This window comes from Dufourea novaeangliae, unplaced genomic scaffold, assembly GCF_001272555.1.
Source record: "Dufourea novaeangliae isolate 0120121106 unplaced genomic scaffold, ASM127255v1 scaffold151, whole genome shotgun sequence".
Classification (NCBI taxonomy): Eukaryota; Metazoa; Arthropoda; class Insecta; order Hymenoptera; family Halictidae; genus Dufourea; species Dufourea novaeangliae.
This window is the reverse complement of record NW_015374040.1, coordinates 885,470-911,906: the sequence shown is the minus strand read 5'-3', so window position 1 is coordinate 911,906 and position 26,437 is coordinate 885,470. Positions and strand designations below refer to the sequence as shown.

General features: G+C 34.3%; 1 protein-coding gene across 2 annotated transcripts in view; it reads left to right on the top strand.

Moving 5' to 3' along the window:
- Nucleotides 1–26,437, top strand: part of LOC107189531 (RNA/RNP complex-1-interacting phosphatase-like) — a 113,400-nt gene that overhangs the window by 63,746 nt on the left and 23,217 nt on the right. The gene's annotated exons all lie outside the window — the stretch shown is intronic.

Sequence of the window (26,437 nt, the reverse complement as noted above, 5' to 3'; positions counted from 1 at the left end):
TGCCGAGTAATATTAATTTCCGAAACTCATAAAGCAATGTGTTACGTAGGTGTATGCATTTTATTATTTGACGTTTTTAAATGTTTTTATAATAATAAAAAAACCGGTATGTTTAAAATACAGTTATAGAAGAAGTACAGGGTGTCCTACACACTTTTTCAATCTTTAAATTTTAATAACTTTTTAATGAAAGAGGCAATATTACAATTTCTAATAATTAATATCAGCAAACCGGATTTTATGATGAAATATTTTCAAAATGTCTACCGTTAGCAATCACGAGGCCAATTTTTACTTTAAACGAGTCTAGAGCACGAAGAATGATTTCTTTCATTTAATTGATGATATTTCTGTTTGGATGGCCGATTTTAATAGCTCCAAAGGCTCCGTTTTTGTGCGACAGATGCGATCTTTCAAATAACCCCACAGCCAAAAGTCACACGGTTTGACATCTAGACTGTAGGGTGGCCAATCGATGCCTGATCCGTAAAATTTTCTATACTGAAATTGGGCTCACAAGTATACCGGGATTGAGTAGTAAAAAATAAGAAAATAGCGTCTCTCTAACTGCGCAGAGTACTAATTACTAAGTAATTGAGTTTAAAGTTTGGAAAAGTGTTTAGGACACCCTGTATATACGTAACAGAACACTAGATGATTAGTAATGATAATTATTACTGAATTCAGTAATTAGATGTTACAGTAACGCCTCGTAGAAAACGCAAAAATTTTCCGTTCGACCTAATAAATACGTGCCCTGATTTGATTAAATACTGAAGAAATTACTGAGTATTATGTACAAACAGTGTAATCTGTTTAACAGGATCAGTTAAACTGACTACAACTTATCTAGCTTAATTATTGGGGTACCAAAATGATTGTGACTCGACAACAAGATCGAATACAGTACATGTTCATGAAAACTTTTTTCATTGTTCTTGTGTCCTTCGTTCACAGTTGAAATCTGTCCAACATGTTATGAAACACCTTATATAATTTACAACGGTGATCCGTTCTATAAAAGGAAGCTATTCCTTGTCTAAACGGGGTAAAAATCTGTGGCAGAATCGAGGCCTGTTCATGAATTTGTAAATTAATAGTGTAACACGTGGCGCCGTGGCGCTTGGTCATCATGTCAAACATTGAAAAAATCATCTAGTTACTTATCTGGCGTGGGTGTCACGGCTATTGAAACCGCATCCAGACACGTGTACAGAACACGGCATGAAACTCTTGTACGACTTATGTTAACTACCTATCTTACGTAATGCCAGTCGTATTTTACATGTACCGTATATCTACCTCCCCCCCCCCCGGGTAATTGTCGATAGATCAACACGTGATTCAGATGATCGTTTTGTTGCGAGTAGTGTGACTTGCCTACGATTTCTGAGCGAAATCTATACCGTACGAAGTATGTAATGTTAAAATATAGCAATACACTAAATTCTCGATGAGTGTCTGAAAGCACTTCAACACTGAACATGAAATATTTCATAAAGTAATGGCCATATGCGGCTGAAACAAGTATGATTGGCTTGAGACTTCCATGTTCTATCACTGCGTTAAACCTCTGTGTTAGACCTTATTAAAAAGTCACCCTTACATCTAGGAACATCTCCTTACTAGTGCCATGGAACCTTCTAACACTCATCGAGGATTTAGCGTATTCAGAATAATAAGTTGACTGCTATGGAGGACGATCCTGTTGCATGAACCAGTCGAACAAAACGAAATAAATGGTGTAGACTTGACAAATTAAAGTCTTTTGCACACAGTGTCTATACCTAGTTCTGTTTTTATAAGAAACTTTCTAGAAATTATTTGGCGTTTTAATGGGCACAGCAGCTGTAATATATGATGCATTAATTATGTATCGTATTTGGCAAACAATCATGCTGTTCCATTGGATTTGTCAAAAAGTTTTCTTGTAGTTTTTAAGGTCATTTAGAAAGTTTTGAGACGCAACTAACTGTAGTTTAAATTTTGAAAGCACATAGTTATTTGATAGCTAACATTGAACCGTACATTTTAACCAGAAAATTTGAAGATAGGGTTTGTTTTATAATTTTCGTATAATTTTAAAGATCCAAGTCCAAGAAGAGCATTTTCGGCATATTTTACTGTTCTATTTCAAAAAAGTTAAACCTGTAAGGAGTTGTGCAAGACCACCAGAAGTGGTTTGGGAAATTTTGTTCCAGGATGCATCACGCTCTGGCCGGCCACAGAAGATTCACAACGACTAAGTGAAGTGTTTAATCGACAATAATCCTCGCTACAGAACGTGGAAAATTGTACAAAATTTCTAACTAGCAGAATCAAACATGGAAAACCTTTTGCATCAACCTGGCTGTGTCAGCCGTCTTGAAAACCGTACTAACTTTTTGGTCAGTCGAATATTTTGCTGCATCGATACGGTTTTCTTTTTTGTAAATTTTGCATTTATTTTAGCAAATGAAGAAATTATCCTTGTTAAATGCCAGTTAATTATGGTGAGTTTTAGAGCGCGGTTAAACTTGTAGCTGTACAAGTCACTGTAACAAGATATAGCAAACAGAGATCGAGTTGCGCGATATTCACTACCATGTTGACAATACGCGGACTCAGGTTCCTTAAATGCATTCGAATCGTGTTCCTTGTGGATTCGAGGCAAGTCCACTACAATGTACGCTTCACGCGACACGGCACGTGGGTGTTGACGCTTCAGAAACGACGTCTTTATTCTCTGAGACATTGAACATAAGTTTCTGTGTGTTCTCTGTCTTGTATGGCGAGACAATGCTCATATATTCCACAAATACGATGAAATAGCCTGAAGATATCGGGAAGGATACGCGAAATTATCCGAAAGGGAACCGAAATTTTGGTGTACCAAATCATCGTATGGAACGATTTTGTTTTAATTATTAAGTTGAACTTTTGTTATTGGAACTAATCAAGTAAAACGATTTTGATAAATAATAGACTAAACTGGAAAAGATTAACTTGAAAAGATTAACATCGTTCATTTGGAATAGGTCCAGAATTATTTAATATTAAATTTTTTAAATTATATTGTGTTTCTTCTGATTTGCATCAGGAACATCTCACGAACGTAGTAGAAATATTTCCATAAGTATGAAACCATTGTATTCTTATACAAAAATACATTATTCATTGGTGGATAATGTTTTCAACGTATTTAAGAAAACGGTATGTGGAATGACTTAATGGTACTGAGTTAAGAGTGTCCTATATCTTGTATTTTGCTATCGTTTGTTCGAAATATTTTATATACATATTTTTTATATCAGACTACGTGATGAGCTGGACTTGTATTTTATATCTTTCATTTAGAACAGTTTCATAATTATTGGTGTTGGTAAACGTATGGTATCATAGGTGACAGGAAATAGAAAACTTTCGTATACACAGTTTGATTGCCATATTTACCACTCGTATTGTATAATTTAATAATTCTTTACACTTTTTTGAACTTGTCGAATTCCATAATCACTCCCTCCATTATCTTTTCGATTATTCAAAGTGAAGACCTATTGGTAAAATTAGAAATAGTGCCGCGTGACTATACAGGGAGTTATTCTACATGAAGAAATAAGTCGATAAAGAAAGAATCAAATTTTTTCACCTGTGACTTGGTTTTTCAATAGACTTTATTTTTCAGAGTTGGTCAAGTACATAGGCGATTCAATACGACTTCATTGTCGACTTATCGTGCATTCCGTTCTCTTAACAAGAATGTAAAGGGGGTTGTCGAAAACGTTGCACATTTGGAGCAAAAGATTCTCGAAGAGTTTGAAAAATTGAAAAGCGATAACACGACTATTCGTTCAGTTATTATCTTTCATTTATTGAGCAGAGTATGCATAAATTTAGTGGGCGGCGGCGGAGAGTTAATCTGCAAAAACACTGTATTATTTCAGTCATATTATTGTCACTAGGATTATAAACACTAGCTCGGACAGTCATTAACCAAAATTGATCGGTTTTAAGGGAACAGCGTTCAACGATAACAAACATTTCGAAAATACATTTCTTTCATAGTGCACGTATGGTCACCTGAAATTTTTTTTTTTGTAAATGCAACCACATAATATTTTTCCATTACTTGTATTGTAGGGTACATTAGGACGAATTCAACTAGAATAAAATATGACACTTTAATAGTAAATTTACAGCAATTGAAATGTAAAGAGTGCCTCATTTAGTTCTACAGCTTTCATTCTTGTAAATCTAGTACTGTGTGACTAAAAATGTCATACTTTTTACTGGTTGAATTCGTCTTAATGTCATCTACAATATAACGGAAAAAAATTGTATGGTTCCATTTAAAAACCTTGAGGTGACCTTGGTTTCACTTAAAACAGATAAATTTTGGTTAATAGCTGTTTTTTATTACACTATTGCAAACGGCTGCAAAATGGTGGATTCCCTTGCAGTGAACACTGTATAGTATTTTTTTTTAATCACGAGCAAGGTGATTATAGAGGGTATTGTACATGTTTTCCGATTATCCCGTTGGTTGATCACTCGCTCCTGTCTCGTATCTTCTGACTAATTCATTCTTATTCTTTTCTCTCTTTCATTTTAAATTTCCATTACTAGGGCAATTAGGAAAACTATATAGTCGAATTTGGTTCAGATCCATTGTCTACTCCAAGTCACCTTTACACCGTTCAACGAATTTTATTCGCAAGACAAGTAATAGTTTCAAAACAATCAAATGGACGCACCCACTTAGCATTAAAGACGCGACTTTTGTTAATAATTTTCATTCACAAATGCAGAGATAAATATTCATGCCAGCAAAACCCATAATTTCATCATCAATAAAAGTACACTTTTTGGCTACATAAAGGGTATATGTACTCCCTTAAAAGAATAAGCTACTTCAACTACGACGATTTAAATGTTATCCATCGTGTATTATATCACAATATAAATGGTTGACAAGACAAAAACTTTTTAAGCAATAAGATTTAAGAAATAATAGAAACAAATCCATGGATTTTTTGTAATCCTAAAGTAATTCGATATATTTGTGATCAGAATTACTGGTGGTCCCTGTTGTAAATCCATCTCAGATACTTTAACGTACATTATACTCGTATAAAAGGCGAAATGCTCAACGTGACAGCGTTGTCACGAAGACGAAATGAAAACCGTTTTGGGAAGCGGTTGTGGGTGGTAAAAGATGCTTTACGGTCCCTCGTGTGCATAATACACAGCCTGTGTAACACAGGGCGCGTGCACGTTACGTCATACTTCCGCTGCCGTTAGTTCGGCCCGTAGAAACCACTGACGTTAACTACGAGTCCTCCACAAAATTCACCTCGTCTGTCTTTGTTTCTCCCAACTTGGGAGTACTGCCAAGATGCCAGGAAACGTGTCTCACGTTTTGGACCACCCGCGCGATTCCTTGATTACGTAAATTTTCGAACGCATATTTGTCTTGTCTGTATCCACGAATTTCCAGTGTAGAACAGTGTGCTACCAGTAGTATTTAGAAAACGCATTCGATATTTTCTGGTTTAGAAGTCTTTAAGGGGTCATGTACAGTCAGAAATTTTCAAAAAATAGATTTTTCACTTTCTACATTTTCTTTAAGTACAACATGTCGAGAATATCCTGTGCAAGTTTCAAGGTAATCCAATTCAAAATGACAGAGTTACAGGCGTTAAAAAATGAACATTTTATATAAGTGTAAGCTTGACTTGAAACTTGAAACGCGTTTTTCTCGAGACTACATTTTTCAAATAGGTGATGAATATTTCTCGAAAACTACTGTGTCGATTTACATGAAGCCTTTTGCGTCTTATTTCAAATCAGAAAAACTTGTCCTTAAACGAAGGATTCTTTTGTTCGTTCCGTACTTTTTTTTTTAATTGACCAAAAACGAGTGATTTTTTAGGTGAAAATCGCACTTTTTCAGGAAAACGTCCGCTATTTTGTTCCTAATCAATATTTCGAAAAACTCCACGTTCAAGGACAAGATTGGTTCTTCCATTACATAAATCTTACTGAATTTTTAATTTCAGATGAACCGTTACGAAGTTACAGTGATCACGGCAGACCACTTTTTGTGAACAGACATTCTGGAGATCGCTCATCATTTATTTACTAATAAATATTTTTAAATAAAAAAATTACCTTCTAATCTAGAAACTGCAATCTTTGAAACACAAACACATTTTTTGAGAAAGGTCTTATAGTTTTCGAGAAAAAAATTCCCAAAGAACACTCTTTTTTTGGCCTCCTGACTGAGCATGACCCCTTAAAGCTTCTGATAATGTTGGCTGGCATTAGACTGCAGATATTTAGGCAAATGTAAGTTTCCAATAAATAAGTTCAGACACAGAAATCCAGTAGAAACAGCATGAGTATGTTGTGTGTCTTCTGTTGAACTTAGCTGCTGGAATAATATTTTGCAAAAAGGATATCCAAAAGCCTCAACACTATAATTATTGCGGCAAATGGGTCATACTATGGAAAATCGATATAGTTTGAACATGACCATCACCAATTTTTTTCATTTTTTGTAGAAAAATAAATACCTAAAAGAAAAGCATTTTGGCAAATCTTTAATGTTCTGTGGGACATTTTGCCTGAATTACAGTAGTTTGAAAATCATAAGGATGGTCCATTTTCACCTAGCATAGGTATATTCTAAAAATCATAATCTTTCTTCTAATCGGTCGATTGGGATAATTATTTTTGCGTTAGTTAGGGAAAAGTACATATTTTCGAGGAAAAAATACAGCATCCTTTTTCCGGAGAAAAAGAATTTCAAGAATAATGAAAACTTTCTTTATCCTTAAATATCTCAAAATCCATATGTTCGATTTTTCTTCATTTTTACACATGTTAATTACCATCGTTGTAGTAGTAGGCTGTTAGATTTTCGGAGTGGGACCACAATTGGGTTTACAAGATATAAGCATTTTCATGGAGGCATGTTTGACGATCGAACTAATTCTTATACTACATTCTTTTGTGAAAGTGAACTTATTCCTCAATTTGAACTAAAACTCACATGAAATTATTTTCCCTTTTAAATTTACTTGCACTCCCATATGGTTAAAAAAAAATTTAATGTGTTTATATATTTTTTTTATTTACAGAATATGAATACGACAATTCATAAGTGGAGATAAAGTAATAAAATGATAAAGAATCATTATTATTTGGATTTTTTTTGACACTGTTTAAAGTTGTCAGTGATAGCAGAAAAAAATGTACATTGACCTCCTCTAGTATTTATTGGTATAACGCACTGTATCTGTTGCATTTTTGGGATCTGTACAGACTCCACAAATCTGCCTTTAAGAAAAATCTCGGTTACGTTACATTATTCTTTCATGACATATGCAAAGAACATATTGAGAAGATTGTGCCCATTCATAAAATTGAAACGATGTCGCAATGTGATTATTATAAGGCCATTGTAAACTGGCCTTAGTTGTTAATCGTTTTAAAGTACCACCGAAGCCATCACAAATAATTTTGTCATGAGATGTAACGAAAAAATGGATTGAAATCAACCAAGCACAAATGCTGTGAATCATAAGCTGTGTCTACACTATATTAAAAAATATGTGACACTAGATCCTCGATGAGTGTTCGAAGACTCAAAATGCGCATATAACATACGTAATGTAAGATACAAAGGAAGAATATAACCTAATAGACGGTTTTCTTAAAAGCATATTTGAGGACTCTGTACAAATCCCAAAAACACAACACGTGCATTGCGTTATACCAACAGATAGTAGTGGAATTCAATGCAAATTTTTTTCTACTTCCACTGACAACTCACATACACTACAAAACTCCCAAATAATAATGATTCATGTCTAATCTATAAAACAATTCGCATTTAATACTAACAATTGTTTTATTTATATTGTGTATATATAAAAATATATAACAATAATCGTATAGAAAAGCGAGTAAATTTATACGGGAAAATAAGTTCATTTGAGTTTTAGTTCAAATTGGGGAATAAGTTACTTTTAAAAAAGAATGTAGTGCAAGAATTAGTTCAACATGCCTCCATGAAAATGCTTTATATGTTCCAAACTCATTACGATCCCACTCTGAAAATTTTACAGTGTACATACTATTGAAACTATGGTAATTAACATGTATAAAAATGAAAAAAAAAAAAAAAAAAAAAATCGGAGATACGGATTTTGTGATATTTAGGGATAGAGAACGTTTCCATTATCCTTGAAATTTTTTTTCTGCAGTAAAAGGATGCTTTATTTTTTTCGGAAAATGTATACTTTTCCCTAACTAACGCAAAAAGAATTATCCCAATCGACCGATTAGAACCAATGTTATAATTTTTAGAATATACCTACGCTAGGCGAAAGTGGGCCATTTTTATGATTTTTAAACAACTGTAATTCAGACAAAATATCCCGCAGGAGATTATACTTTTACCAAAATGCTTATCTCGTAGGTATCAAAGTTTCTACAAAAAATGAAAAAAATTGCTGACGGTCATGTTCAAAAAGTTCCAATTTCCATCGATTTTCTATGGAATGGCCCAAATAGAAAGTTTTGTCGTGTCTGCTGTTCTATATGATGGAATATTTTAACAATATATGATTGGAACACATTAAACTTCATTGCAATTATTTGCATTTATTGCCTTTGCCTGTCAGAAATGCAGTATAGCATCGCTGAAATCACATTAGATACATTCGAACATTACTGATACCTATTCGAGACATTTCATAACTATTTTGGCGAATGTAATAAATGAAGAGAAAAGGACAGAAGACGAAAGGGAGCGTTTTGTTCCGTTTCCTACTAATGGTCTCGTTAGTAAGGCTATACCTAACAAATTCTACCTTAGACACGGGGATATTCAATGGTGGGTTAAGGACAGTATACGTGGTCTATCTAGAAAGAAACCGAACTGTTAACAAACAAATGTTTATTGATAGTTTTACAGCTTCATCAATCTTGTTTTCTTCAAAGTAGTCTTGTCTTCTATTTATGCAATGCCCCAAAAAATCGTTTCCATTCCTGGAACGCGTTGTGGAACTAGTTCTGTGGAACGGTTCGTGGGTTCTGTAGCGAATTTTCTTCTATCTCTTCTGTCGTTTGAAAACAGCGATGTTTCAGACGGGATATCAATTTTGAAAACAAAAAGACGTCCACAGGTGCCAAATGTAGAGAATAGGGGGTGCCTGTGGGACTAGAATTATTTCGTGCTTCGCTAAAAATTCACGGATAACGAGCAGCGAGTGAGCAGGTGCACTGTCGTGATTGTAGCATCCAGGTTTTGTCTTCCACTCGATACCACTCGTAAGATTGTCGGCGGCTTAAAAATCATCTCCATTGGCTGGCTGTAACATCTGAAAAGTCTCAGTAATAGCTTTCGTTAATTTCACACAGAATGTTACACATATTCGAATTTGGGAAAATTGTAAGGGGCACAAGACACGCAATGCATGACGAATATACATCTAACGAGTTAATACATTTTTGAATAACTTTTACAACATGAACAAGCTAGGAAGCTCAAAATATAATTTCAGAGAATCTACGTGGCAGAATACTAGATGAAAAGATGAAAAACAAAAGTGTAACTGATAATGGATCATGTAATAGAATGTTATAGTGAGATCCTGGTAAAAAATGCAAAAATTTCAACGCAGTAGGGTAAATATTCCAGTGGTTGGACACGTCCTGGTGATTGGACACTATTGTGAATTTTTGTTAATATTAAAATTTTTTTAAATAATAGTGAACTTCAGGATAGAAAATAATTATCCTTAGTTATTTCTTATTAAAAATCGTATAAAAGCGCGTTGTATTATTTAAAAAAAATATTATCAGTTAGCAATCATAAACTTGAGGCGACATGAATGCCTCCGTAAATGTTTCGCTAACATTGAGAGCGCATTTCTTAACACTAAACCTAAATGACCGGTTTTGGCGTACTAATTTCTACCTCTCTGTTCGGTAGGTTCAGTGTTACGCTCGTAAATAATAAATAATTCGTGTGTTTCTATTAAGTAAAGGTTTCTTGAACTTATTAAGGTCTCCAGAATTGATAGCAACTTTGTTTTAATAAAACCTTTTTCTTTTAATGTCGAAATTACCAAGTTTATTTACTGGTACATCAGAATCCTGATTGCGTAGACTTTGGACGCTTGTCCAGTCACTCGAGCAGCATTGAGCAGAGAGTTAGTGTATGATTTAAAAAATTATTTTCGTTATATTACAGTAGGTATTTTTGTGTTTTTTATATTAATAACAATATTAAATTTTGGTCGTTCATAGTTTCTTTTACATATTTCATACATAAATATCATATTATTTTGACACAACCATAGCCTACGCGATTCGCCTACTGAATATTTATTAAACATCACCTGTTTATTTTATTTCTTTTATTTCGGACATTTTGTTTAACAATAAGACTTTCAAGAAGAAGAATTAAAGAAGCGTATTAGAAAGGAAAACTACAAGAGAAAAAAACAAAAATTTGCTGCCAAGTAAGTTGTAAAAAGTATTAAAAAAAAAAAACAAAAACAAAAAAAGGAATAATTTTCATTTTGTTAATTTTGTTTTATTTAACATATATATTTTCCATAAAACGTTTATAATAAACCAAAGTTAATTTCCTAAATGCATAAAGATAAATGTTTAAAAGCTTTTACCAAATATATAACATACATAATAATAGAATGCAATTTTCCCTTAGCGTTATTTATTTATTAATTTATAACGTATACATTTATAGATTCAGTTCATAATTTTTATTATTTTATTTATTTATAATTTTGTTTCTTTTAGTTATTGCATTAAATCACATTTGTTACGTTTTTATTTGAATTGTTACAACATAAAAGAAAAGTATCATGTTTTACTATTAAAAATCAGCCATGAATAATTTATTGAATGTTATGTCGAAACACTGGGATAGCCAAATTTAATCACTAGGACATGCCGTAAATTCCATTGAATCATTCAGCCAAATGAACGCTTTTAGATATTCATAAATTTTAATAATTTTTTTCACGTGAACGCTTCCTTATAACCACTTGTCTGGGAGAAGAAGTTTTGCTCTATCGATTGAATGTACTTTTTTTCCAATCTATATTATTTTAATATATAAAAAGTCTTCGTAACCGCAATCTTCTCCTCAAACGTTCAACTACTGGGACATTTACCTTATGTGACACCGGGCTCTTCTTGCACAATGGAGCTAATATTGTTTGTTAGTGAACTTTTAGAAGTCACAACCTACAAGTTATCAATACTAATACATTCTGTTGCACAATACTTATAGGTTTCTTAATAAAACAAGTAAATTTTACAAGCTGATTGTCCTGTCGGTTTGAGGATATGTGCTTCTTGACAGAAGTGAATTACTGATTAACACTTTGACTGCGAACAGTGTTTATAGCCGCCAAATGCAAGATTCTCATTTGTAGCGGACGCTGCCCCATTGGCATGTTTGGTTCTGACGGCTCCGCAGTCAGTGGGTTAATATAGCTAAGTGTATTTTCTATTATTAAAAGATCAACACAAACTTAAAGCTGTGCGTGCTTACAAAAATTAAAGAGCATAAATGCTTATTATTTGGACAATTTAGCAGTAAACAACGAAAAAAATTATCAATCATGATTAAAATATTAAAAATGAACACAATCGATAAAAATTCCCTACTAATGAATAATCAGAAACATTAATCTGTAAACAAAATTTTCAGGCTTCCAAGATTTGTAAAAATTTGACGAGTAAGTGAGATCACATTCATTGTACCTACAATAAACACTTGTAAAATGTACTATTACTATTAGTGATTTAATCTGTAACTTGTAAAATTATAATAAATGTGCACCAGAAGTATACATACATATCATAACTTATAACTTGTAAATTCACTAATATTACTACATAGTTGGTAAATTATTGTGCAGGGGACTCCACGTCCCGAAAGCCTTTACCTGATTATGCTTGGAGAATTAGTCAAAATGGACTTATGACAGTTTCCACTATTGATTTCAAGAATAGAATTTATACTACGTGTAAAACTTCTTTATTAAACTGTTTATCGAGGAAGTAATATATGATGACAAGAGATCTGATATTGCGTTCCAAAGAAAGTATGACCCTGAGAACTGGCAAGCAGCAGAGGAAAAGCACATGCTGGCTCGCATACGCGAGCAACTGTGACCCCGGTTGAGAAACAGTCGGTCAGAATGTTTGCAGAGTACTTCTGCGATCCTTTCGAGGTTCCTTGGACATTCTTGAGAACATGGTCATATAAACAGCGGTCAACCATTCGCCTGTCTACGATCATTGTGTCTATGCATTAAACATCTTCCAATCTCGTTAAACTATCCATCACGTTTCACTATCCTATTTTTTTTCGATTTCTGTTCATTCATAAACTTTACACGACTGGCACGCTGCAATAAAAAACGAAGGATGTGAAACATGGAATCTGTTCAAATTTAATTCGATTGAGTATCATAATACCCATCCGAATGATTCAATCTGGCGAAGCTTTATGAAGTCCGTGACTGCGTATCTTCACTACATATTATATCATAGCTGTTCGATTCGAACATCTTACTTGGTCGCTTCATCACTTCATCGCCATTTTTACATCTGTTGACAAGACCATGGCAAAAAATGGGAGATATGTTGAATTAAAAAATCGGTATTGATATGAATTAGGCCGACTATTCTGCTTACTCTTAAGCATTTTCCGCAAGGTGTCATTTTCGTCATCCTAGGTGGTGGTTTGCTGACTTGCGGGAATTTTGGTGGTCTCACGCGCTTTAGACTGTAAGTGGCTCTTGAAGTTGGCGGCAGTGGCCTATCAGGTGTAATCGGACAACGATAGCTTGAGGCAGCCACAGGATCTCGTGCTAATCTCAGCATGTCTGCCACTATGTGTACGAATTAATTTAAGATTGATGAATAAAAATAATGACTTTCAACCTATGTTATATAACAGTTCTCTTATTCACGCGCAAGTTTCTTCGTATATTTAATAGATAAACTGTGCTTTGCTTAAGTTTCGATTTTAACCCTGCTACGGTCTTCAGGTCTATTTCGACCTAATTACGTGTATTTAACGCTGTTACGATTTAACATACTGTTTCAATTTAATCTCCATCTCGTCTGTTCAGACATATTCTGAGTCTGATCTACGTGTTTCTCCTTCCTCGTCATTATTTCGAATGTGTAGCTGGACTGAGCACCGTAGCAGGGTTAAATATCAACGAACATATATATTTAAATAGAAATTACACGATTCCAAGAAGGAATATACACTGCATGGTTATCTTTATCTCTGCATTATTTTCATACACAATTTTAAAAGACTCTTTTTTATTTTACTTTTCTAAGAATTTAAAGCAAAAATTATATTCATCTACATATCATAGGGATCTACATATCATAGGACATGACCTACAGAGCGGGATCGTAATTCATTTATTTTTAGCCATATTGTCCGAACTTTTAAAAATTAAACAATACTTTATTATTATTAAGGGTTTTGTTCCACTATTATGCTTACTTTTGTAAATTAAAAAGTATTTTTCAGAAATTTCTTAATTTTTCAATATAGCAGAAAATAAATGCTATGAAATTTATTCCATTAAAACATCAGTTTATCTGTTAATGTTGATTTATTATTTTTATTCTTCATTATAAAAGTTTACAGGAAGATCCTTGTGTATTGCGGAGTAACAGTAAAAGACAAAAATTCAATAGATTCAAAGATTCAACGAAAATTCGAATACCATTGTAGCTTTTCACTATTCTAGTTTTTCATTTGAATTTACAAAAAATTAATATTTTTGCAATTATCTTTGTAATCACTATCATTTAAGGGTTGTCGTTAAAATTGTGTCGAACGAGGAATGTTTAAGGTAGTGATTCAGATAAACAGTCAAACCACTTACTGTTTAAGCCGAAACTCGTTTCTTCCGAGTCATCAGAATCCGAGGGAGTGGCGTCAAAAACTGAAATCGAACAATAGATGCAGCGTAAAATAATAATTTACTATAATGATTATTTTTCTATGAAAAGTTCCTGATTCCTTCTTATTAAAATGTTAACATTAAGCATCATCGTTTGTTTATCTAAAAAGTGTCATGCAGTTAGTATGAATAATAGATCATCTAGAAAACTTTACGATGATGATTTTCGATTATGCATACAGTACAGTGTCTTGTATCCGTATTAATAGGGAAACATAAATGTTCGGATGAAGGAATTTTCAGATAATAGAACAATAATAAACATAAATATTTAAATTGAAAACAAGAAAATTGATATTTTGTTTAAATATGTATGTATCCCATATTCTTATGGCCGCTAAATTACAGAAATTTTTCAACATAATTAACTGCATAGAACAGGGATTTGAGATTTTCACAGCCTGGCACCATACAGTTTTAACTGTTGACGTTTTCGGGTGTAAGCCGTATCTTCGTGGAATTATTTTCCAAATGTTTTGTGAGCATTCTAGCTAGCTTCATCAAGGGGTTGAACGATACACTGATACATCTGTTGCAATGTTTGCGAAACGCTAATAATAATTCCACGAGGACACGACTTACACTTGAAAACCTCAACAGTAAAAACTGTAACTGCATGGGTTTTGATAGAACAGAAGAAAGTATTTGTACATTCTTTGTAACCACTACATGTTTGCAACAGGGGAAGAAGGGTGGCTAGGATACATTCTGTTCGGATAATAAAACGTTTGGACAGTAGAACTTTCGAATATTAGAGTGTTTGAATAATGAGTGTTCGGATATGGGAGGCTCCATTGTATTTGATATTGTGATGATACGTAGAAGAAATAATGAAAATTAACGTACTGTCAAAACGGCGTGCTACCGCTACCCCAGCTGCTAAATCAGGGCGTCGAGAAATTTCTCTGAGGGGTGCTAATGGAATATGTGGAATTTCCCGTGGAGTTTTTGGAGTCGACGGAGCAAGGCACTCGATGGAACAGAAGCCTGTCTCTTCACCTGTCCTGCACAACATTCACAAAAATGGTATTCAATGTTATAGGTTGTACATACAGTCACCTCGCAATGTAAGTTAACGTTTTTTCTAATTGTTTTAATACAGGACAAGTGATTCCTTTTGATATTTATTCCATATTCGCTAGCTTGTTTAGCATGTATTTTAGCAGCATTTTAGCGAAATGTTGTATATGTCGATAATGATATTATTCTTCGGGGCAATTGTATTACTCTGTTTTATTTTCATACAGAAGCTTGCCTAAAATCATACATTAAATAATTATTATTAAAGAATATGAAATTACATAATGCTTTATACAGTCCACAACATCTTAACATAACAGAAACGTTACGTCATTATGAAGACAGAAAAGTTCAGAATAAATGTGAAAATCAATGAAAATAAGAGTAGATGGAAATCATTATAATTTATATTATTTCTGGGACTTCTGAAATTTGTTTATTTCATAAATTTATTGACTCCGTAATAATAATTCCTTGTATTAGATTTACCAATGCAAATGTTCGATGACATGACGATGACAGGATTCGTCATGCCTGAGATAGAGATTTTTGTTACAATAATTTATCATGTGTGTGTGTGTGTGTGTATTTCCTAGAAGCGGAATACATGTAAAGAGAGGGATAGACGCATGCAAGGGTATTCATCCATGGTGACACTGTTTTCTCACAAACTTATCAAGCATAACAAATTTCATTTTACTATACTAGTACTGGCTTGAAATTGAGTCAGAAATTTCTATAAAAATGAAATCATATTTTTGACCTATTTTTTTATGCGAAATCGTCATCATTTGATTTATGAAACTGTTCATTGAAACGACTTTTTATGTTTTAACATTGGGTCAAGTTCTTAATTTTCATTACATAAGGTGCAAAAATGTAATCAAACGCCAGGAGCGCACTTCACTCATCTTACGGATCGAAAAAGATCATAAAAAAACATGTTTAGCGAAGTAGTTTAAATTATTCGATTTTACTTTTATACAAATATTTTCAGTCCTTTCTGCAACAAAATTCGAAAAATTCCTAGAAATTTTTTGAAAAATAAATTTAAGACTGTCAAACTAATAAATGTATTAAAAATTTATTTTAAATGTGTAATTTGATTAAAATAAAATCATTTTCCACATTAACGTTCCTGTTAATTGAACCTAAATTCAAGAGTATCTCAAAGTTATAGGCTAGTGTGTCGTTGTAAACGTCTTAACGTCAGCTACAACCTTGCGAAGTCGAAAATGCATGGTTCTTTTTAAAACGTCAACATGATCTTAAATTTTTACTGAAGAAATAATTTTCTGAAAATTTTTAATATCCAAATCTGTAGCAGACCGAAGGCTGATTAATTTTTGTTCGAAATATTTCTTTGGCAGATTATCGGAAATGCCTGAAAAATGGTGGTTAATCTTAGAGGGTACACCCTGTACAATCTAGAGAATATTAAAGCTCAATAATTAATATTTACGCTAATATAAAGTTATAAAAATAGTATAGAATGCATAATCTGTATGATATATTACATGTTCTTAACTAAAATCGAGAGAAATTAGCTCATATCGAGTAAGTAATGAAATCGTAAAAAAATGATATCTACCAATGGAAAAATTTCGGTACTTTTATTTATTTGACCTTTCTGAATCCTAAAATTAAGTAAAATACAGCTTTGAAGTTTGTTCACCTATAGTTCTATTACACTGTGTATAATTTAATTCCCTTTAAATACATGGCTGAGGTTTAAGGAGACAATACATGTGATTAATGCTTAAGCGTGTCATTCACTATTTTGATATAACAAATATTACATGTTATTCGATTAATTTTGCACGGTTACCATACGTTTAATCAGGTTTAGGTTACGTACTGGTTATTTCCCGAGGCTGCATTGAAATATTCATCGGTGCATGTTGTAGTTCCGTGACATGAGCACATTGCCCGCTGTCTAGTTCAGATAAATTATAAACGTAGCACTCTTAATTTTGAGTTTGTCTCCAACATCTCGATTCTTATAAATACGGTTAACTAAAGGTTTTCATCCACTTGACAGAACCGCATCAGATCAGCAGCGTTCAGTTGTCCACGCATCGATGGTGTTTGTCGCACACCTACAGTTCATGAACAGTGTTCGCAAACACTGCTTCCATGAAGTTGGTAAACTTTATATCACGGACTTCTACCGAAACGTCAGATACCGGTATTTTCGGTTGAACCTTCGCCCTATAAAAACCTAACGCCTTATAAACCTAACCCAGACCCTGTATGTATAAGCCCTACCCTTATAGAAATCGAAAAAATACTGGTATTTATTTCGGTTTTCGGTAATATATCGGTTACGGTATAGCTTTGATGGCATAAGTCCCTGCTTTATACATAAAACCACTAACGCCTCAGGTAACTACACATTGCGAAAACGTCAAGAACAGTTCGTGAACAGACAATCCCTAGAAAGAACAATTTGTATATTGTTCGTGAATAGCAGTAGAGCCTCACTTTTTGCGAGATTCACACTAGCGGTCAAAGGTACGGTCAGATCACGATCAATCTGAATTTAGATTACAGGGGACTCTAGTCAAATGGCAATGAGTTCAGAGCCCCCTCCATACTAAGTTCTATCGCCATAGCCTTGGCCTCAGCGCCTGCGCAAAAGCTGGTTCATGCTGGTGCGCCGGCGTACGCAACGTGGTGGGAGAGCGAATGTGCATGTGAGGGGGAAGTGCCTCGAGTGGCAATATGTTTAGTGGCAACGAAATTCAATGCATTAGTAGGAGCAGTTTTTCGCGAATATCTTGGAAACTAAAATAAACCGCCTATTCTATGTATGGGAAAACGTTGTTCAGAATGATGACCTTAACAACATATTTCATTGAAATCGGTGCTGAGGACCATGTTCTAAATAATTACCGATCAAAATGTTGTACTACTCTGATTATACCCCCTTAAGTAGGCGACTGTCTTAAAAGGATTACATGACTACTTTGGCAGGTACAAAAATGGTCGTTTATCAGCAAACTTGTATTACTGTTCGCATTGCCCGCGAACTATGAATATTATTAGATTGTACCATATCAAATTGTCGATATTCGAATACTTGACAGTCAGCCGCGAGTATTACAATTAAATATGATTTATATTCGTTGTTATGACTAAATCAGAAGTCAAAACAGCACTGTTCTTCTATATTTCCTTTGATTCCTGAATTCTTTTTGTTATTGTTTTATTATTATGCATAAGCAAACAATATAGTAATCAAAACAATCATTTCGATTACTTTTCCTATACGAATTTAAAATAAGCTATACACAAGTTAGTTGAATTCAATATATGAAATCTTATTGTATGTTTCTTAATGAAATTTCCCTTAATCGAGAATCGGTAATTGCAATATTTAAAGAATTCATACAATCTAAAAACACCAATTTTTACTGAGCAAGTTATTAATACTGACGTTACATGTTTCAACCGAATAAAATTAATTTTTCAAAAATTGTAGTGTTTTCATTTTGGCTTGTAGAAACGGAAATTTCATAATGGTACAACTTAGTATTTTGATGATCAAGGGCAGAGAAAGATGATGTGAAGATTCTATCGTAGGTAACATATCTTCGATACGATATTGCTGTGCCAAATGGTGTTTAGGTAGATATGGTCTGCTATTCCACGGGTTTTCTTCTTCCGGAAATATGCATGTAATCGTTTGCACAATAAGTGCGCGAACGGGACCACACACGGCGTGGTCTTATTCAAATGAACTCCGCTTACACATGGGCTATCGTGCTGCTATAAATGTCTCTTCGCAGTTTCACGAGCATCTCCTTATTTTAGTTGATCCCCGTGACGTGCAATACGTCTGAAACATTTCGGAATTTATGCTGACCGAATATTGCGTGTTGGAGGTCAGAAGCTTCCACTCGTTGGGTTTGTTATTCTTGTTTACATTTATCGAGCAAAGCTGCCCTTACGAAAACAAGGAAACATGTATAATGCACGTTTCTTAACTCGTTGACTACCATGGTGGTCACCGGGGACCGATGACGTTAAATCGCACGAAAAATCTATTATTAGTAATAGAGTGGTGGCCGAAACAATGAGTATATATTTCTATATGTATAATTAGAATTTATACATATCTCTTTCATTACGCTACTGTCACAATAGTAAACACATGGATACTGAACGTGTTAATGATCGCAACATATCTTTTACCGTGTTGTTTTAGACTCTCAGTTGGCTAGTTATTGTAGTAGTTCAGTCAGTATGTTATGGAAACATGAATAATTAGTTTTATTAAAACTAAGTAATATGTCCCACTTGACAAAACGCCTCACTGTTGCTTTACGCACACAGGTAAGGCTACATCGTTGTAAACGACACATTCGAATCTGTCTTAGTTCGATCGCAAACGCTACTAAAGTATACGTGTCATCATTTCTTTAAAAAAATTACAAAAATTTTGATATTCGGTTTCTGAAGAATTTTCGGTCCGTACCGAATAACCCCAACTTTGTTAACTTTATTAGATATTATTCTAGTTTTGTTTCTGACTCTACCATTTATTTATCTGTTTAAAATTTTATAATATTTTATTAAGAATAATATAGTGACTTATTTATATATAGATGTTTTGTCCCATGGGTGAGGCATTCTCCTCGAGTACTGTGTTACAAAATACCCTACCCGAGGTTAAAAGATATAGTTATTTTTTGATATCTTTGTTACGTTTTGATCCTGTGAAGGGAAATTAATGTAATTTGACAGATAATAATACAGAATTACTGAGAAAATATTTCTTTTAAAACGAATTTTCTTTAAAAGTGGGGCGTATCGTCTAGTTTCACCGTAATTATTTAAGTTCATCCGTTTCACACGAACATGAAGCTTTTGACCTTTCGATGAAGACGAAAACGATGAGAAGGAGGACGGTAATAACGACGAGAAATACGTCGCACAGTGGGCCAGATCGAAAAATTAGCTGTTCATTTGTCAAAAAATCAAATTCCTCATATCGATATTTTATCAATGTATATTTCTAAATGTGTATCACATTCGAAAACGATGAAAGTATGTGTCCATGTTTTTTTTTATGAATAGTATATGTCTATATTGAGAACGCACTTGGATTAAAAAGTTATTGTTCATAATTTGTTTAAAAAAATAATACTCAGTGACGTAAAGAGAATCGTCGAAGTTTTTCACCTTTGACAAGGGGTATCTTTAAAGTTTTAAAGAGTTATGCGTTTTATGAAAGTGGAATATTTTCAGGCGTTATTTCTCTATAAAATCATGCAAGATTCACTTCTCCCCTCGTCCCACTCCATAAGTTATTATTGTTTAAAGCGTCGCGTTGCACGAGACGCGTTGCAGACCACTACTTACACAGATTAATGTTAAAAGAAGACCTCCAAGACGATAATGATTAATTTGAGATAATAAATTTTAGATAAATAAATTAAAACATTGTAATGTTCTAGTTGAAAGTTCATTATCTTTGTTAATAAAAATAATTATATAGATTTTGGTTTATTAATAGATAAATAATAAATAGAAGTTTGTTAATAAAGAATAATAAAAATGGCAATGCTTTTTTCCTTTATCAGCCGAAAATCCATATGGTTAATTTATTATATTCACTAATTTGCTAAAATATAACACTTATTCTTGTTTGAATATTTTAAATTTTTTCAAGAAGAATCTGATTAAATCTAATAAACTTCATTGAATCCAGAATTATGGATTACTCTATTTGTTTGAAAAGCCTGAACAGCTAGTTTTCAATTATAATTCATTATCTACATGTCGTCCCGATGTTTCAGGCATTTTCGATGCTCTGACAAAAAAATGTTTCCAACAAAGATTAAACAGCACTTCCTCTTCTGCAAATTCCAATATAAAAGATGAAAAACAAAATTTTTTTAAATTAAAAATAAGGTCACCTTGATTTTTTTATGGTCACTATATATTTTTGACTTAAGACGAATTTAACGACCTATATATTATTGTCCTTAAGTCTTGAAATAACGTTAAAACAGTTGTGAACAGCTAATTCTTCGATCTGGCCCCCTGTGCGTCGGTGTGGCTGGTTCTTCCCATGAGGGACTTCCAATTGACCCGCCCGCGAGGCACCTTGTCCGGAGACACCTCCACGTCCGCGTCAAATCTGTAATTCAAATTTCGAGTCAAATTAATTTAACGCCAGTCATTTTTCACGTTCCCGGGCAGCCATTTCTCGATATTTCATTCCCTGGAGGTATTACACTCTTCTCTGATAGATGCGTCTCCTCGTGATTCAGCTGTCACTACTTTGAACAAGGAATGGAGTATGGCTCTGCATATTTGGAATATTATGCTGTACTCTAAAATTACAGGAATTACTGCTTTCGTGACAACAATATTGGGTTTCAGATAAAATTAATGAAAAGAAATGAAATATGCGAACTAAATATTTGTTGCGAATTGTTGCTATAAAAGTTTTAACAACTTCTTAGATATATTAGATAGCGCAAAAAAGAGTTTATGTTTTATGGTACAGTATGTTTGTTAACAGGATTTATGTCTTGAAAATAGTATTTGTATAATCAGTTTCTCAGAATGTATGACATTCTTTCTTCTTATCTTCGGAGAAACGGGTGGTCAGAATTAATACAAGCAACTTAGTACATTAGGTGCTCGAGAAAGTACAGTACTACTTAAAAAGTGAATGATTCGAAGTTTCAGAGAGGGATTGTCACACGGCTTTATTATCTTAGAAAACCCAATGGTAAAAAAAGAACATTTTTGAATGAACACTCAAAAATTAGATATTAAGATAGAACTTGCTGGGTTCCAAATTAGAAAATTAAAATTTGTGAAGTTATGGTCATTAGAAATTTTAGGTTCATGTTAAGTGTTTCCAATGACCAGTTAAGTTCTGAGTTTGACATTTTGTACCCAGGGCCGTTCCTGGCGGGGGTGGCCAAACCCAGGGGCGGCCGTAGACCATTTATTATATGTATGTAAGTTTCGACTAATAAGAATAACAATCAAAACTTTTTTGATGCTTTAAAAAATTTTAAACAAACAGAATTCAATTAAATTAATTTTATATGTAATCTTTGGAATACACTACTCGTATACAAGAATGAGCTCTCTTTATATACATCCCAAAAAAGCATATGTTATTTAGCTATATTTGTAGGTTATTAATGGTCGATATTATCAACTATACATCGTTATTGCAAACACTATACATTAGTTTTGTAGTTATATGTAGAATAAAATATTCATCTTAAATAAAACCATTCTTCTTTAAGGATCTTCGTTTCATTTTACGAAAATGGAATTTAGAAAATATTTCTTTTGCATGATAACTGTTAAAAAACTATGTATGTATATAGATTAAAACTACTTAAACATACTTTTGTATAGATATAAAAGTAAACTCAATAGTAATTAAATTATATTAAATTAATAAGGGCGGCCATATTGTTTTTACACTCGGGCGGCCAACAACCCAGGAGCGGCCCTCTTTGTACCTACTATTTACTACATCGAAATAATAATTTCATTTAGGTATCATTTGAAAAAGCGCCTAGTTTCAATCGATAAATTTGAATAAATAACTGAGCCTCAACTTTCTGATAGTTTATCATCCTACGTTCGATTGTCCACTAGCCACAGTGGGAAAAGTTGTTCGTTCTTAATAGTCATTATACGTCGGATCGCATAATAGGCTGAAGGTATCCTTCCCTTAATCTATCGATATTGAACGATGGTGGAAAGCAGCTGGTAAGTCGTTGAATGAGTTAGTGCCTTCTAATCGTGTTAGACTAATCGGTGCTATAGAGAGCCCGCTTCGAAGGTAAAAGGGACGAAAGGCACTAAAACGGTCCTATTAAGCCTCTATAGAGTAGCACAATTGAGCTCTCCTATTCTCACACAATGACCTCTGGCAGCAATTCCTGGAACCTGAGTTCATTGTAGGTGCATTCTTCGGAAAAAAAAAAAATAAATTGAAACGATTTCACGGCTATCAGTATGTGTTTCTTACCCTTTTCAAAGAAATTTATTAATAAAATTACATCGGATTCCTATCGAATAAAGTTGCCTCGAACAACAGGCTGTGAGGCACATTAACAGCGGAAAGGATCCAAATTATCTTAATTAATGTAAACACATACGTAGAATTAAACGATTCTCGGTGTAGAATTAAGTAGTCAATTATTTCCGTGAAAGAAGATAACTTTCCGCGTAAACATCTTCGCTGTATGTAACTTTATATGTCATTTATATACATAGCAATATTATAGGTAATTAGAGCAAGCCGCGGGTTTAAGGTAATCCTTAATTGAACAAGCAGAGGTTTTGGCACAAATGTCGTAGCTATTATGCGAATGTTCGCAATAGCGAAACGAGAAATTAAAGTCGTACTAATGTTAGGATTGATCGTGCGACAGCAAATGATAGAAGGTATTTTCTACCATGGCTGGCGCGTTTGGAATGTTTCTGCAATGCTGATGGAATGCAAAAGGCGAATGAACATCTTGGGATACTTTATCTAGGTAGAGTCGGTATAGGCCTAATCGTTTAATTAGAGCTCCCATTTCTGCTCTGAATTCTTCTAGCCAAGGATTAGGATACAGGGACGATACACGACTCCGCCCAATTAATTATTACAAACGTTATCCTATCTTTGAATCTCCAAGGTTTTCGAGATCCCTTTCTCATCGCACGTCTAGGTTCTCTATTTAAATTCTTGTGGCTTTCCCTGAATCTCGTCAAAATTCGTTCGCGAGTTTACAATGCAGTAATATGTATACGAGTACATTAATTTCTTTCATCTGATGTTTTTTTTTAACTTGCAGTAAATTGCTCCTTTAACATTATGTTACGATAATAAATTTTATTTTTGGTAGTTTCGGAAAAATTGTATGATATAGACATTCTTTACGGTCCCTATTAGCAGTTAAAATCAGTGTTTTTATCAACTTTTTGTGTTAAATGCGATCTTTTGCCAAAGAAAGCTGTAAAGACAGAATTATTATGTATTTGAAATATATTTATATATAGGTATATTTACCATAATCCATTAGTTTGTGGATAGTGTTAATTGCAAAAAGAGTTTTCAATATTTTGCAAAATCAATTGCAAATTGTATTGTTACAGTATTTCTATCTTTTTCCCAAGATAAACTGTCAACATTTCGTTCGACTATCTCGGCAATTTGTGGTTTTATCACCTATCATAACATGTAGAAAGATTATATGTATATTATACACTACCTAAATTTTATTAATCGATAATTTATAGGAATCGAAGAACGTCAGTATTTACAGACATTTTAAGAAGCCCCCATATACATATATCAATATCGAAGGAATTATTTCTTTATGTGTGGTGACTTGTAAAATACTGATCGTCCATGGCACAGGGCGAGTCTTTTAGTTACTCGATTCTGTTTATCATTTATTAACCCTTTCGCCTACGATTTAAGTTCCGACGGGGCGTGCCACAATCAACGCCTTGGCGGTTACGCGTCGAGCCATTTGATCCTTCGGACGTGCGCTCAAAGTTGTGCAAATTGCACACGTCTTCTAATATGTAAATACATGTGTAAGGTACAACTGGTTTAATTTTTTGTAGGATGTTAGATAAATAATTACGAACGATTCTTCAGTGAACAAGAAGATCAATTATCTTGAAATTCTTATGTTTGGCCCGATAGACACACCATGGCTCTCACCTGTGATTCTAATGTTTGGCCCGATATACGTACCACGGCTCTCACACGATATTGTAGGTGAAAGGGTTAATTATTCTTGTAGACGGCACGCTGCATGAGGACTCCGAATCTGGAACCTTCCAGGATTTTCCAGAGCCCCTTGCCACGTGTTATGTGCAATTCACGTACGCACACACACACATTCATTTTTGACTGTTTTTTGTTAGTTAAGCCAGCTGCGTCGTGAATATTCTACAATACGGAATATTCTCGAAAAATCTGACATACGTCACATGCTCGAACACATACGCGCGCACGCACATGTTTGCACTCACGTTGTCGATTCAGCCACTGAGCGTATGAAAAACCGGTTCCGAATTAAGGGTTCCGCTTCTCTACTATAGAACCGTTACTCATAAAGTGGAACCGGTTCTAGTACCGGAACCGTAAAGCCACTCATAAAGTGGAACCGGTTCTAGTACCGGAACCGTAAAGCCACTCATAAAGTACAGGGTGTAACAAAAATGTTGTCCGACCCGGAAATGGAACACTCGGGGGGTGAATTGGAACAAGTTTTTCCTTAACAACAATGTAATCTGAGGCTTCGTTACTGAGATACTAACGAAAAACCCCGACCAATCAGAGCGCGAGTTTACCAGCCGATTTCCCGCGGTAACGCTGCCTACCAGTCGCAGCGCGTAGCCACTGCTAGCGCGAGAACTCAGCTGGCAAACTCGCGCTCTGATTGGTCGGGGTTTTTCGTTAATATCTCGGTAACGAAGCCTCAGATTACATTGTTGCTATGGAGAAACTTGTTCCAATTCATCCCCCGAGTGTCCCATTTCCAGGTCGGACAACATTTTTGTTGCTCCCTGTATAACCGATTCTAGTACCGGAACCGTAAAGCCAGTCATAACGTAGAACCGGTTCTAGTACCAGTTTCGAACCGCTATTATATAAACGTTTCTTCTTCCATCCCTGCCCCCCGCCCGTATTTGCAATCGGAGACAATTAGAAATATTCTTCTCTCGCAGTAATAGTGCTTCAGTTTCCATCAATGGTTTTTCCAGTGGATTGTGTTCGCCCTTTGCTGAACTGATATCAAATTCAGAACTTTTCATTATTATTAGAATCAGTAATGCTAGTTTCATACAGTCACGGTATCGTATTTCTTTTCTGTCGACCCAACGCGGAAAAACTATCGTTTGAAAAATGCCGACTGCATAGGTATTTTTGTTTTAATGTACTATGATCAGGCAATTCCACCCAATCATCGAGATCGTAGTTTACCAGCCACGTAATACATCGATCATTGTCATTAGTAGGGAACGAATTGGATAAAGTGCCGTCCGTTGCATTACGGTTTATTAAACCGCAATTATGATATGAACATTTCTTAAAATGTATTGTACTGCTCTGACGTTCCATGCTCTACGAATTCTGTCAATATTCAATATAAAAATTGGAAAACGCAAAAAAGCTATACAGGGTGTAACAAAAATGTTGTCCGACCCGGAAATGGGGGACTCGGGGGGTCAATTGGAACAACTTTTTCCTTAGCAACAATGTAATCTGAGGCTTCGTTACTGAGATATTAACGAAACATCTCGACCAATCAGAGCGCGAGTTTGCCAGTCGAGTTCCCGCGCTAGCGGTGGCTACGCGCTGCGACTGGTGGCAACGTTACCGCGGGAACTCGGCTGGC